Source organism: Corvus cornix, chromosome 3 (genome assembly GCF_000738735.6).
Source record: "Corvus cornix cornix isolate S_Up_H32 chromosome 3, ASM73873v5, whole genome shotgun sequence".
Lineage (NCBI taxonomy): Eukaryota > Metazoa > Chordata > Aves > Passeriformes > Corvidae > Corvus > Corvus cornix.
In genome coordinates, this window is record NC_047056.1 from 109910059 (window position 1) to 109925806 (window position 15748).

A 15748-nucleotide genomic window follows, 5' to 3' on the forward strand; every position below is an offset into this window, starting at 1 on the left:
AGCCTACATGTCCACGGCTGGGTTCTTAACCCAGGGACAAATCAGGATAACACTACCAAAAAACTCCAATAAACAAACAAAAAATCTGCAAGTAAAACAAGACAATTTTTGGTGGAGACTGTGGGAATCAGTGTTTGCAGCATTTGGAGGTTGGAGAAAATGCAAGGTCAGACTGGAGGCAGAACCAGCTGTGAGAGTTTGCTGGTTCCCCAAAATCAGAGAGTTATCCCTTCCAGAATCTCCACCAGCACTGCCTCAGCTCATTTCTGAGCACAGATGGAGGCAAATTTTTCCTGGAAGGCACATGCACTACCCTGGGTGGTGGACATCTGGGTGTGTGGCACAGCCAGCCCATACAGACACCTGCTTGGCATTAAGGATCTGAGTACATGACACAGCTGGGGACAGCAGAGCCTCTTGGTAGTCATTACCCCACTTCCAGTGGGACTCTTTGCACAGCTGGTTGATGCCCTTCCTCTCACTGCTGATGGAAACACACAGCCTGACCAGAGCCCTTGGGTGTGTGCCACATGCACTCCAGCCGTGGCTGTTACTACTGCCAGCACTTGACTCTTTTTCTGGTTATTTTTTAGGTTCCCTCACTCTGGAGGTGGTGTGGCTGAAATGCAGAAGGCTCATCCTCAGATTGTTTTTGTCTCACTTCATACCCTGCTGCCACCTGCCATTGGATCCCCTCCAGTTCCACCAAAATGAGTGAGAGTTAAAATCCTGGAGTGATTTTAGCCCCATGGGAGCAGGAAGGTCTGGACACCTCTTCAGAAAAGCTTGTTGGGTGGTTTCCAACTTTGTGGGCTTTTTTTTTTTTTTTTTTTTTTTTTTTGCAAAGGCAAATTGTTTAGCTACACTTTGGGAAAGTATCCAAGTCTATGGCTCCTTGCCTGAAGGAGCCTTGAAGCTTTTTCAAGGTTGAATTGTCTCCTCAGCTCAGTCACCATGTGTGCAGTGATGTTGTGAATTTGCATCTGATTTATGTACTGGAGAAACAAGATTACCACACATCCCAAACACAGGAGAAATGGCCTTCTCCTTTTTTCTTATTTGACTCTTGGAGCTTTTTTCTGTTTGCCACTAAGAGAAAAACTGGAAAACCCAACTCAAAGCCCAGCAGCTAGTGGGTCAGGTCTCAGGTGTTGCTCACTCCTGTTAGTCACTGAGACCAATTCAAAGGCTTTCACTATTAATAGTTATATTAACTCCTGTGCCAGTGCATGGACCTGACAATATTTTGCAAAAAAACCACTTTTCTGTTCAAAAATGTAGTGCTCTCACTGATTTTGTGCACAACCATGAATTTAAAGAACTGAAAAATTCAGACTTCCACACCCAAAACCATTTTCCAGCCATGAGGTGTATGAAATCTGCTGGCAAACTGGCTCCAGGGACACAGGTTTTTGCACCTCTTCATGATCCAGATCCCAGGGCAGATGCTTCTGAGCTTCCTTTGCAGGCAGGAAGGAGAAATATCTTTTTAGAGTATGTCCTCCTAAAGTGGGCAACTCAGCTGGTTCAGATAAAAGCAGTACTTTCCCTCTATTGACTCTAAAGGGAGCAAACATAGGGTAGGTGAGATAACCCCTATCCTACTTCTTTGGGCTTCAGCACTGGTCTATTTGCAGATGTTCTTCTCAAAGATCTCATGCCCACCTTGGGGTGGATTTTGGGTGGGACGGCTGATATGTGTATGCATTAATTAGTCAGGTCCTGAAAAGATTCACACCTGGCAAAACCAAGATGGAAATGCACTCCTGCCTCTTTCCAACGACACATCACTGTTGGTACATCTGCTTTCTTTCCACTTTATTTTCTTCCAGGCTTCATAACTCTCACTCTCCTTTCTGCTACCCAGCATCAGGTGTGAATGCTCCCACTCGCTCAGCTGGAAGGGAAAAATCAGATTTATACAAGCTCAGCTTTGCTAAGGCAAATGAGCTCTGTGAGTTTGGAGGTCAGTGCACCAGAGTGGGGGTCCAGGTAGATGTCAAAATTGCAAAGGACAGGCCAAAATAAGCCCAAACTGTGCAAACACCTGGACAGACAATCCTGATAAGGGAAAAGCCTTCTGCAAACCAGCAGCAGAGCCAGGAGGAAAGATCTGCTCTCACTCTATATTATTTTCCTGTCTAGAAGTCTGGGCTACAGGAAAACCCTTCAGAAAATAGCCAAACATATGTTGCTGTCAGTTATTTTTTGTTGACGGAAAAAGAGAGCTCAAACTTTTCTCTGAAAACACCTCCCGCTCAGGGTTCCTGGAAGAGGCTGAAGTCTCTGGTTTCTACCGTGGCTGCCTCTTACTGAGGGCTCAAGGTCATGCATGATTCCAGTTTTAGCTCTGGTCTGCAGAAGATCTGAGGCATAACCCCAGAAGTAAAACAGGGTGCGTATGGATGCGCAACGTGGCTGTCACTGGTCCAGGAGTATCATGTTCCCAAGGATATGGAAAGTGGGAACTCGAATTGTTTTAAATGGAGCATCTTCCTATCTTGCTTCCACACTGCTGAGAATTCTCTTTTAAAATCTCAATTTTCTCCTTTTCTGGTTTCTAGGGCTTGAGTGAGAAGAGTCATCCTCTCCTATTTTTTAGATGTTTATGTTCAACATCCTGAGTTTATTCACAGAGCAACAAGCCTGCCTTTAAAAATCAGGGCCAAATCTAGGTCAAATCTGATAAACATTTCATCCTTTGCTCTGCAGACTCAGAGGGCTCAGGCACTTGTCTGTGTCACTGCAGGTCAATGACTGACACCATATCACCAACAGGCCATGAAGGCCAAGCCCCAAAGGTGAGGCCAAAGACTTTAGCTTAAAACCTCTTTCTCTGGGTTTTCAGCAAATGCATTTTATGTCACATTTGCCAACAGTCACCATTTGAGTTGCAGTATTTCAGTGTTCATGAGACCAAAGATTCTTCACAAGCTCTTAGCTTTCTACCCAAGAACATTTCTAGAAGTATTTAAGAAGGGACTGCAGCACAGCATGTCTTGGGTGTTCTCTTTGCTGTGCAATAAAGGTGCCATCCAAACCAATGCCTGGACAGAAACATCTCTGCTAAGTGGGGAGATGTCATCATGAAATGTGTTCAGTCATTCAGGAGTTCTGAAATTACTGAGCTTCACTGACTGACCATGTGACTGAAAAGCTACAGACAAACATTGCCTTTGTGTCACACAGCACAATCCCAGCAGTTCTGCCTCATACCAAAGGGGGCTGCAAATTAAAGTTAGATGCTCCCAAAAGTCCAAGATAAATACTTAAACTGAAAGAAGACTCTTTCAAAATTACTCACTTTGTCTACCCTGGGCTTCATGTTCACAGAGCTCCCTATCCATGGAACAGCTCCAAGTGGCAGTGGCTGCTCACAGGAGTTGCTCGTACATGAGTCAAACAAAGCAGCTGCAGGATCATAGAACCATAGAATCATTAAGGTTGGAAGAGGCCTCCAAGTACATTGAGTCCAGTCATTAACTCAGTTCTGCTAACTCACCACTACACCATGTCTTTCAGCACTACATCTACAAATCTTTTAAATCTCTCCAGGGATGGTGACCCTTCCACCTCCAGGAGTAGCCTGCTGCAATGCTTGACTATGTTTTCAGTGAAGATATTTTTCCCAATATTCAATCTAATCCTCCCCTGGCACAACTTGAGGTCATTTCCTCTCATCCTGGCCCTTGTAATTTGGGAGAAAAGAGTAAGCCCCACTTGGCTACAATCTCCTTTCAGGGACTTATAAAGAGAAAAAGGTCCATCCTGAGGCTCCTTTTCTCCAGGCTAAACACCCCCAAGTCCCTGGACTTGTGCTCCAGACCCTTCCCCAGCTCTGCTGCCCTTCTCTGGACACTGTCCAGGCCCTCAATGTCTTTCTCACATGAGGGGTACAAAACTGAACACAGGATTCGAGGTATGGCCTCACCAGTGCCCTGTGCAGAAGGACAGTCCCTGTGCTGGTCCTGCTGCCACACGACTGCTGGTACAAGCCAGGGGCCATTGGCCTTCTTGACCACTTGGGCACACTGCAATCAGGATGTGACAGCCCAGAAAAGGTCAGAAAAAATTAAATGCAAATAATGAAACTAGATTCATGTGGTTCAGCCCTTTTCCTCTGTGCTCTTCAGCATATTTGCAACACTACGGTGATGGCTGATAAGAAAACAGGGGGTCAAAGTGTCAAGAAAACAGGGGTTGTTTCCTTTCTATTAAATATGAAAAGCAACATCTCCCAGCTTTCTCACAGCTCAGCCCAACCCAGAGAGTGGCTAAACTTTATTCAGGTGCAACTGAGAGATGCTGGCTTCACAACATCTGTAAAACAACACATCACACCCATTAATATGTTTCAAAGCCTGGGACACCTCTTTTTCCCCAGATGCTTTTCTGCCTTGAGCAACAGCCCATGCACCATTTCTTTCACTCCAGGAAAAAAAAAAAACCAAAACCAAACCACTTATCAGTAATGATCAATGCACCAGTTATGTCTTTGTAAGAAGAACACAAATGCAAGATGAATTTGGGAACTGAAATTATTAACTGTACCAGATAGCAATCATTATGGATACAATAGAAACACTGTTTTTATGGCACTTAATCTTTTCCCTCATCTCTCCCACTGCAAAGTCTCCCTCTGCTCAACTATCTGTCTCAGATAATTTAGAAGATTACAGGAAACTTAGAGCAATTTTTCCCAGTTTCTCCAAGTTGGGTTTTTAAAAAATTATTTATTTCTAGTCTTAAAAATTACTTGGCCAAGAACTTGTGATTTTTTCCAGCTGTGTTGGATGGTCTAGCAAAGATATTGCTTTGTCTATCTTATATCCAGTGGATTGATCTCTAGCACCAGCACTGGAATTACAGAGGGGCAGTGGGATATGTTCCATCTTGAATGACCAAAGCACTGACTAAAGGAGAAGTCTTCCTCCATCTTCTGAAGGCTTCAAAACTATATGAAAACCTCCAGTCCAATCACACACACAATTTTGGGACCAGGGAGGATGCTCTATCTGGGGGTCTGCACACAGGGGCATCTCGCAGCACTGAGCAACAAAGACTAAAGAAATTAACAACTGTCAGCATTGCCACTACTTAATTATCCAGATGACCTTCAAATCCAGAGGCCAAAATTCTTGGTTTTCCTAGGAAACAGAAATCCTTTCTGCACAGAGAATGGGTTTTCCCATGCCAAACCAGAGGCAAATCCCACCTTTTCACTGGCATTCTCTCATCTTCTGTTTTCCTTGGGAGAGCCAATTTGCCCTGACTCACACACAGAGCTCCATAAACACGCCCAGGTACAAGATGCTGATCTGGTCACATGCAAAGAAAGCAAAGATCCCCAAAGCCTAAAGGTGCATTTTCGAGTGCTTCTCCCAGTAAGAAAGCTGGAATTTTATGTTCCCCTTTGAGTATAATGTAATACAACAATAGTGCACAAATACAAATATCAGAAAAATAAAACCCCTCAATAAACTACTGGCCCTAACTTTAAATCTCAGGGAGTTAGCTCCTGACTTAGGGAGATCAGCTTTGAGGACATCTTTGGCCAAACTATTTTCTCTTGGTCATCTGCACAGTGGGGGATATCCCTTCCAACATCCAGCTTCAGTTTCTGAATTAACAGTCTGTGTAACACTTCTTGTATAGTCTGTGAAGCCTTTTAATGACAATTCAGGCATTAAGTTCCTGCTTTAGGAACGACTTAGCCATTGTCCCTAGCCCTTGACTCACTGGGAGCTATGAGGAGTCATCAGGTGAGAAAGTCAAAAGCCATGGCATTCAAGGCTCTGCTTCTCACTGCTACCTTTGCCTCAAACATCCAGATGGCTTTTATGGCTACAAAAGGAAAACCAGCAGGATTCAATTCTACCATTTATTACCTGAAGCAAGTCATTCTTTTGTATATCCTGCTAATAATGTTTTTTAAACCTTTACTATGAACCTAAAGAGGGCAAAGTAGATTGCACATCTACAGCAGCTGTGGCAGAAAAAAGAAATTCTCAAACTGCAACCCTCCTTTTCCTTTTAATTTGGATTGGTATTGACCTGCTAAGGAGAAATATGTTTACTGACAAAGAATAGGCCTTCTCGGGAAAAATGGCATCACAGCCTTTCAATTCTTTGAAATTTTCCTCATCACAAATATTAACAAATGAGTGCATATTTTATGAAGAAATACTGATTTCTTAACAACAGCGGTAAAGCAGCCAAAAACCCTTGGAAGAAAAGCAGTAACTGCATTTTAAGCTATAAAAAAAGAAACTAAATAAACCAGGAACTGCAGGATTCATGGCAAGATCAGCTCCCTTGTTCCATACATACTTTTACCCACTTCTGATACTATTTCCTATTGAATAATATTGACTCAACAAGGCGGCAAATACAGAGGAAAAATCATATTCATACTCACATTCATATCCCATATTTTCCCCAGTGCCTATCTAAAGCATTACACAACTTTTATTAAGTACCCACCCGTTCTGGACCCTTGAGAAGAGAGTGAGTTTAAGAAAACACTCTCAGAAGTGAACTCCTTCTCATTCTGGGAGACAGCTGTAAACTTGGTTACCCCCTTTCTCGTATTGCACGTGGATGTGGGTGTGTTTCTGAGCTTCACATCTTCCGTCTCTGAGGTTTGTTTTCTTATTTGCAGTTGTTGTGGCAAAGAAACACTAAAGAAATGACTTTGACACTTCATTTGCAAGGCCTGAGTTCTGAGGCCGTTCTCATCTTTAGCACCAAACCTTTGCAAATTCAGTATTATCCTTGTCTCTGTTGGGTGCACCTTTTCACGTGTCTCCAGGACCAAGGGTCACCAGCCAGACTGCTACAATTTTGCCTGATTTTGGTCCCCAACCCCATTGTGGGGCTGAAAGGATGCAAGAGAATGGGAGAAGCCCTGCAGGTACCAGTGATGAGGTCAGTTATACAGCTGGGGAAGGGATGGATCCCTTCATGCAGCTCCTTTGGGATTATAATTAAAATACTTTAACATGGCAGTAACTGAAATGCCAAAGGGCCAATAGTGACATTAAATCTGGCAGCAACTTCAGCAAATCTACACTTCCTCAAAGTACAAACTGGATCAGATTTTAGCTTTGCTTTTTGACTGAGTCAAATCTAAGATCTGCACATTGACCCTATGTGTTCAACACCTTCTTGGGGAGCTGGAAGAGAGGGTGCCTTCAGGGCCCTACTACTTTCAATGTAAAGCCAGGATCTGAGCATGGTGATTTGCATCTGAGATGACTTTTTTATAGTGTGCATTAATTTATTCATCTTCACCAGGGTTTCACCCCTCAGCCGCACAGCAATGGATGCAAGTCCCCAGTAACCCCACCCGTACAGCCTTGGGGAGGTGTCATCTCCTGCACACCAAGGTCAGTTCAAGTACCAGTGGTTTGTGTTTTCCTGTCTCTTGGTTGTCACACTGCAGATGACCTAAATTATCTCTCTCTATTTTAAATTTTCTCCAGATGGTGAGACATGATACAGGCAGGTGTCTCTAAGCAGGAGAACATGCCCTCACCCATGAGTGGAGGATCCTTTTTCCATCCTTCACCACAGGTGCTGCTGACATAGCATCGGCACTAGGTCTGTCCCTCTGTGCCACACACACCTGGCTTTGTAAATCCACAATAATCAGGTGATGCTGCAGTACATGAACACATTATCTGTTAGTATTTTCTGGCATGGAGGAGCTCATGAGCTGCTCCAGGGCAGATGCCCACAATAAAATGCCAGTCTTGACATGACCATTGCCAGAATAATATACTTTATAAACAAAAGCAGTGCACAGAAAAAATAAAAATGTCCCTGTGCCCTGTAAAATGGAACAATCAAAATGAGTTCCTGGTTGGAAACCTATGAAAGTAGCAGCTGGGGGGATCCTCTTGGTCAGGCAGATACAAGGAGGTTTAAAACAGCACGTACCAAACCTTCCCTCGTTGGCAAGGAAAGGGGTTGCACAAGTTCTTCATAAACATCTTTATCTGCAGTCATTAGGCAGCAATCCTAAACATTGAATGTGTTCTTCCCATCGTTTCACAGTAGGTTTTTTTCTAGTTTCTAGTGGCAGTCTTTCAAAGACTGCCACTCAGAAACTGAGAAAAATGTGTGGCCATGATACATAGTCAATTCTTTTTCTTGGGCATTGCCCAATTGCAGAAATACAAAATATCATGTCACTGTGTACTCTACTTTTCTCTAACACTTTTTATCCAGTACCTGTAAGCACATTACAAACATGAGTGATTTTACTATGATTTCAAAGATCCCTGCCCAGAAGGAAAAACAGTTTCTGTGCTGAACATAAGGAAATGAGGATTGAATGAGCAGCGTGAGGAAGGGCACAGGTATCTTCCTTAATGCCCAATACAATGCCTTGTGAAACCCCATTCCCATCTTTATCTAGTACTTTGAATTGATGTCTTCCAGGGAAATAAAAAATACTGAGAACAAAAACAGGGCAGAGGAGAAAGTACAAAAAAAGATGGAACAAAAATGGCATTTTAAACCACTGGCCCCAACTCAGCATGGAACTATTTTCTATTGCAAGGAGCAAGTCAAACAAATTCCTCGTTGAATTGGTATTTTCTATAGCTCCCCAAAAGCTGTGACTTTTGCAGCTCTTTAAAACAGAGGGTGAGATCCCTGCCATCACTGCTCCAAATCCCCGGACAGTGCAGGAATTGCTGCTCCACACATGGCAACCGAGCAGCAAAGGGACAGAAGCACAGGCTGGATTTTCAGTCCCGACTTTAAGATCCAGCTGCCAAGTGGCATTGCAAAGACAGACCTCTGGAGATTTCTCATAATTTTTTTGGCTTATTTTCCTGGTGTGTTCATCTTAACAGCAATCAGCTGTTTTCCTCACTTTTACAGTATTTGCAGAAGAGACTTTAGCATCTGGCCTGGCTATTATTAAAAGATCAGAGCATCCTGCTCTTTTAGAAGAACATCACTACTGGTAATAAATGGACAAAGATCCTTTGCATCCAGGTTTGTTGAGATCTGTCTGGATTATTTGGGCTTTTTATCCCTTCTGCTGCAGCCTGTCCTTCCTATTTCCTCACGTTTGCCAACCAGCCTCACACATCCTGGAGCAGGGATAAAAACTGTGTTTGCCTGGAAGAAGCTGTCTCAGAGGGTTTGGACGTAGCAGCATCATTTTCAGCTACCAAGGACTTCTTTGGAAATCAAAAAGTAAACAAGCTGTGAGGGGTTGAGCAGCTGCCCTAGTGTTCATGCTTTGATTTTATATTTAATAGTGCCCTAAAGTCACAGCCTGGAGTAATAATCACAGCACCTTTCAGTACCTAAAGGGGCTCTCAGAGAGCTGGAGAGGGACTTTGGGCAAGAGCATGGAGTGACAGGACAAGGGGGAATGGCTTCACACTGCCAGAGGGTGGGGTTAGATGGGATATTAAGAACAGATTCCTTGCTGTGGAACAAGATGATCTTTAAGGTCTCTTCCAACCTGAACCATTCTGTGATTCTATGAATACACCTGAAGGGGAAAGGAGAGGTCGCTAAGCACTGGAGCCCTACAGATGTGCAACAAGATTTTAAACCTCTATTGCACCTTGTGTGCCCAAAGTCAGAGGCAGGGACAAACCAAAACCCTAATGCAGATGCTGGGGAAAAAGCCACCAACTGCACTTTGGAAGGTTGGAGGTGGACATCAGGAGAAGCTTGGAGATAGAATGCTCCACTAAAGCCCTGGCTTTATCTCCATGTTTAGAAGGTACCAAGACTTGCTGGGCACAGCCCTGCTGAGAGGACCTGGTGGCTGCGGTCCTGCATCGAGCCTCTCTTGAACCAGGAGACCAACGGAGACTCCTTCACTTCACTCAGCCAGCACTTCAGTGACCCTTCATTGATTACACCCACACTTATGGGTAGGAAAATGCTGCGTCCAAAACCACAGGACTATTAATAGAGGGACTTCAGCTGATCTCTCCTGGCGTAATCACCATCTGAATTTGGCCTCGTGGCAAACATTAATCACTGGCAAGTTGCTGTGGTGTATCAACGTTAACATGGGTTGTTTGCTTTTCTCTAAGTGTTGGGACATCCCACAAGACCCAGCTGCTCATCCTGAGCGAGCTGCCGGGAGGGAGCAGCCAAGGGCTGCCTCCACGGATTGCAGAGATCTCTGCTTTTCTCCCTGCCCCACCACAAATCCTGAGTAAATCTGTTGAGGCAGCACAACTTGGGCCTTAGCTCCACATTGTTATTTGACCAGATCAGCAGTCCAGAAACTGGGTCATTTTTTCTAAACATGTGGTTTAGAAATGTGCTGTTTCAAAGGACACTATCCAATGGTGTGAGACCAAACACTGGATTTGTAGTAAAAAAAGCTAAACAACAACAACAGCAACAACCAAAGTTCAAAGTTCTCTGTAAACATGGAGCCCATAGGATACCCCGAGAAGGTAGGGAAATAACAAATTCCCTGATCTATATTTAGGGAAACTGAGGCATTAAAAGAGGAGTCCGAAGCTGTCTGGAGAATCACGGATGATGCTGAAATTTCTCAGCTACAGAAGTAAAACTAATTTGTCTCATATTTAGAAGTTCTTACAAATACACCTATAGGGATTTTTTAAACTCCCACACAACTGGAGTAGGGAAATTCATGTCTGCTTGCTATATAGGTAATGCAGTCAACATTCGAAATGCAGGTTGCATCTACACTAAGTAACATATGCAATAAATGTGCACAGGAGTAGCAGGGCAGGCCTGAGAACTTCAATTTTAAATTGTGTTGTACTTCCCAAGTTATTTGTTTGCACTGCATCAGATCACCAGAAGCTTTTGGAAGTTTGGGCTTTGCTCTCTTTCTATCACGTGGTCTTATCTGTTACTGGCACCAACAGTTTTGTATTCCCAGAGGCGTAAATGCTGAGAGTCCCCCCTCCAAAGCCATACAATTATCACAAAGAGTCCCCATGGGAACATCTCCACACATCCCAGACTGACATTACACTAGTAGATCTAAAGGGAAAAGATAATCACAGAAGGCCCGAGCTAAATATTTAATTTCTTGCTTTAAGCTTGTGCTAAAACTTTTCTTCAAGGTGTTGAGTAGAAATGCTCAATGTGCTCCCAGAATTTTATCTGTCACAGTTGTTCCCATCACCTGTCCAAGGATTATGGATTTCTAACAGATTGGTTTATAATTTTTAACCCATCCAACAAATGTTTCTGGTGAATAACGCTTTTGGGCTGTCCTCTGCAAGTATTCATCTGAGTGGTGAGTGCCTGAGCTGGACACCCTCACTGCACCCTTACCCAACACATGATCTACTGTGACCCCCCACATGCTGCAGAACATTGGTCATCTGTTAGAGATTTCCCAGAGGAAGAATTTCACCCCAAAACATTAGTACATTTCCTCCTAATCATGCAGAAGGTAACTAGGCAGTTCATGTCAATCCTTGAATATATAACTGAGGCTATTTCCTTCTTTTCCCCAATAAACAGCTTGATGAATGTTTTATTTGGTGTCAGAACAGGGCTTGGTGCTAAACCATAAAGTCAGACCCTGCTCCTTCTCACCCCCACCTCTCCCAAAGAGCTTGTTTTAGGCACAAAAAAGGCTGATTTAGGCCTGTGGCTGCTCTGAGCCTTTCCAGTGCTGCTCACAGCCACAGGAAATTAAAAAGTTAAAACCGAGGCCAGCAGGGAGAGGCAGTGTAGGACTGCATGGGACCAGCAAGCCCAGACTCCAGTGATCCAGAGTTGATGTTCAACCCTCACAAACCAAACCCAAGAAGCTATTTATTGACACCAAAAGATGGGGAAAACAACAGTCACCACCCCTTGCAGGAAACATATCTAACTGTAGTCTCCTAAAGTAGTTTGAGTTTTATCTACCCCCACCACTCCATGTCTCTGTACAGGGCTGTCCTCCATGTTCACCACTGGTGGTCACTTTGCCTCCAGAGTGGTTGATTTTTTTGCTAAGGTGAAAGAGTTGCCTTCTTAAGCTGCAGGGTAAATGAATCAAAAAATCAAAAAAAACATCCCCCGAATGAAGTTCAGTGGGAACTACTGTACTGAATCAGAGGGATGGTTTAGCTGTATCAGCCCTTGTGCTGACCATGTCTGCTGTAGATATCCCAGAGAAATGTGCAGAAACCAATAAAAATTGATCTTTAAGGTCTCTTACAACCCAAACCATTCTATGATTATATGAAAAGAGAGATCACTGTGACCCCTCAAGAACCTGCCTATGTATGAATTTAATCTCGTCCAACCTCTTTATTCAGATTTCATTTAGCTGAATATGTGTTCTCCATACATTCACACAAGCAGTTTTTATCTCAGACAACATCCTGTAGCAGGCAGCTCCCAGCCTGCCTCACAAGGCCATGGGATAATTTGGAAAGGATAATGGGAGGCCTCCAGATAAACCTCCTGCTCAAGCAGCCTCAACTTGGAGATCAGATCAGGTTGTTCCATGCTTTACCAGTTGGGTCCTGTAAATCTTCCGGAACAGAAGTGCCACAATCTCCCATGGCCCCTGTTCCAGCACTTCACCATATAAAATGGAGAAAATTTTTTTATTTTCATTGATGAGAATATGGATTAAGTGACCCTAAAAGCAAGACTATAATGAGGGTGCCTCTGGGCTCTGAGTAGCTGAGACAGGTTAATCTGTGTGCCAGAGGGCAGCAGAAATTCTTAGCACTAATGCTTGTAGCATGAGTCCCCCACAAAACAATTTCTATAGTAACTACACCACAGAGCATTGGTTGGTTTGCTTGGTTCCTCACTGTTGGATCAAGCTTCCCTACAATCAGGACTCAGATTTTGAGCTGGAATGAAAGACCCCTCAAGCTTTAACCACCACACAAGAAATGTGTAGATCCATGATAAAGCCAACAAGATCTCACAAAATCAGTATCAGTGACATTTAAACTTCAGAGCCAAAGGTTTCTCAAAACAATCAGAACCTCACACCTCTCTGTGCTACTATTTCACAGACTCAAGAAATAGCTAAAAAGGATAAGAACTTACTATGAAACCAGACACAAGCTTGCAAACAACCCCTGTCCTCTCCTCCTGCAGACAGCCTTGGGTGAACTTAACCTCACCTTCATTAGCTGCATCTCCTCCTACACCTGACACTAAGCTGGAGGAAAAAGCAAAGACTGACTCCCTCAGTCCCCTCCCAATCCATATATCTTTTGCTGTTTGAAAACTATTCTCGCCTCAGGCCATGCAAATCACAAGATTATCTGTAACTGCATTCCTCAGGTCTGACCAGGAAGAGGTGGGGATAGTTCAACCCCCATCATGAAAAAGCATCATAAATCCCAATCCCTCCCTCCCAATTTAGAAATCTATCCAAGTTTTCCCTGGGAATGTCCCAGCTAAAGCCAGTTGTTTGGTTCCTGAATTAACGAAATAGCAAGATGAACAGAGCAGTTTGCACACTAAGAAACACAGGTTTCAATAATTTGCAGACTCAGGAAAAGAAGTGACATTTGAGATCGGATTTAGAAGGTGTCTTTCACCACCCAACGGCCTGGAAACTTGCTTTTTATACTTAGTTGAAAACTCAAGTGTTGCAGAAATTGATGGGTAAGCCACAGATGGGTCAGTCCCATGTCCTACCATGTGCTCGCTTTACCCTGCCTGGTGCCAAGAGGAGACAAGGAAGAAAAAGAAGCATAGAAGAACATTAACAAAAAAAAAAAAAAGCCATTTTATTGAAAATGAAATTAAAACTTCAAATTAATATTACAATCATGAGAAAATGCCAAACAATTCAATTTACAGTTGCAACATACAATACAAATAGTCCCTTTGAAGTTGAAGTAAACTCATCCACAATCATTGTCTGTGGCATAAAGCAGAGTGTGTTTGTACAATATGTGCATGAAAAGCAAATCTTGGGTGACAGCATTTGAAAAAATAAAAAATTAAAGCTTGTATTTACACAAAATGCTACAAATATTTTGTTCCAGCAGAAATTCAAGATTGGTAAAGCATATTTAACAATAAAAAAAAAATTGGAATGTCACTCATATTACCTAAAGTTACTGTAAAAGTATGGTCTTGGCTGATATACTTAAAAGTACTGCATTAAAAAAAAAGCAAAGAGTTATCTGTAAACATGGAAGTAAACAAACATCTAAAAAAAGTTCTCAGAAAATGTTAAACTGAAATGCATTCTATTTAAAAACAACAAGAAATTCAGGGGGGCAGAGAATGGGGCTTCTTTGAGCTCATGGCTGATCCAGGTTCAATTATTGCTTTTGCTCATGGCTTGCTGCTGCTGCAGCCCAGCACAGGGCTGAGCCTTGCTTTGCTCAGGGTGAAAGTGCAAAATTCTCCCCTCTCCAGATGGTACTTGTGGAAACTGGCAAATCTTTGCTCAGGGGACTTCTGGCAACAAAGGTTCAATGCTAAGAAAGATGCAGCAGCTGGGCTTTTAAAGGAATTGATAAACACCACGTGAGTGATGCTGTCGGATAAAAAATTTGCTTTACTCTTCTGTCCCAACCCACTGCACCTGATCTGGTTACCCTTAGGAGGAGGGAGAGGAGGATTTAATCCTCCATTCAGCAAAAGGGACATTGTGCCTGTTGTGCTGGAAGTAAGTCTTTGGTAGGATAAGAGAGCTGGAAGGTAAAAAAGGCTATTTTTTTCTTTAAATCTATGACCAGTGCCGAAGATTGGCACTGCCCGAAGGGAAGGGCTGTCGTACCTTTGAGAAAATTCCATTCTGCAATGCCAAGCACCTCACAAAAGCTCAGATAAATTGATATGATTCACTACATAGCACCGGTTGGGTCTGACTATCTGATTCAAGAGTATTTCCAAGTGAACTCAAAAGCATTTTCTGAAAGCTTTGATGAGCCTCTCTGCCTCAGCCTGTACGACTCCCTCCATGACCAGCCTGATGTACTGGGACAGATTTTCTGAAGGCACCAGGAGGGTTCAGGAGCATGGGGGTCTACTGAAAGTCAAGGGGCTGGTGCTCCTCTGTCCACAGGTACTTAGAAATCCTTTCCTCCTTATCTCAAGCAGGCAGAGCCAGGTCAGACGAGGGCATGGATTGACTGGATCAGGCACGTGCGCCTCGACTGGGCGGAGAAAACATTTTCAACGTTTGTCCCTAAAGGTCCAGTTGAAAAACCACGGGGACACAAACAGAGCCCTGTTTTGGTATTGGGCAAAACAAAAGTCTGGTCTGTGCTGGATTTATCCAGAAACAAAAACCAAGTGCTTGAATTTTACAACAAAGTCTAAAGGAAAAGAAAAAAGAAAATCTGGGTTGCTGCCTGCAGCCACTCTTAACAACATTTCAACACAAAAGCACCCTAAAAATTACTTAATATGCATACAGTAAACCTTAAAAAGCCCTTCTCAGCAATAACAAATAATGTACAAATATAGTACCTTTTATTAAATAGGAAACAGCTTGCACTGGCAGTACATCTCTTTTTCTCTTGCTTACTAAACAAAAAACAAAACTGAAATGTGTAACCAGACACTGGCTTTTTAAGTGCTGCTGAGACTAACAAACATTACTTTACAGTTACAAATAAATGGACAGTGGTATGCTTCAAGCTACCACAAACCAACAATAAATAGAATCAATTACAGCTTCCATCTTTGAAGGAAAACTAAGTATTAGAAGAAAAACAAAGTGTCTTACTTATACTTTAAGCATACTTGGTATACAACCTTTAGAAGGCTAAGACTTTATTAATTTATTATT

At 43.0% G+C, this 15748-nt stretch overlaps 1 long non-coding RNA gene across 1 annotated transcript in view; it reads right to left on the bottom strand.

The window, feature by feature from the left end:
• The window catches only part of LOC120411619, a 61833-nt gene extending 48722 nt beyond the window's left edge, over window positions 1-13111 (bottom strand). Inside the window, exon 1 of the long non-coding RNA XR_005604065.1 lies at window positions 13036-13111. This is a non-coding gene — a long non-coding RNA (uncharacterized LOC120411619). The remainder of the gene's footprint in view (window positions 1-13035) is intronic.
• Between the last annotated feature and the right edge of the window lie 2637 nt (window positions 13112-15748).